This window comes from Morone saxatilis, unplaced genomic scaffold (assembly GCF_004916995.1).
Source record: "Morone saxatilis isolate NCDOM2014 unplaced genomic scaffold, NCSU_SB_2.0 Contig12, whole genome shotgun sequence".
Classification (NCBI taxonomy): domain Eukaryota; kingdom Metazoa; phylum Chordata; class Actinopteri; family Moronidae; genus Morone; species Morone saxatilis.
Genome location: NW_023339674.1, coordinates 26,407,469 through 26,407,723, shown reverse-complemented (window position 1 = coordinate 26,407,723; position 255 = coordinate 26,407,469).

The following is a 255-nucleotide window of genomic DNA, read 5'->3' as shown; positions in this document are numbered from 1 at the left end:
TAACTAACTAACTAACTAACATGTGGAACAACCGGATGGATGCTGGGCACTCAAAAGGAGGTATACAAAAATAGTATAGTTTGTATATTTCTCACATAATCTACCAAAAGAAATTGTCAGAAAGCAATCATTAGCTTATGTTTAAGGACTGGCTGTTTTATCAGGATTTGTGGAGGGAGTACTGAGAGAACACCACAACAGGTCCACACATATATACACCGGTAAGTTTCAGCACCTAAAATGTAGTATATTCAG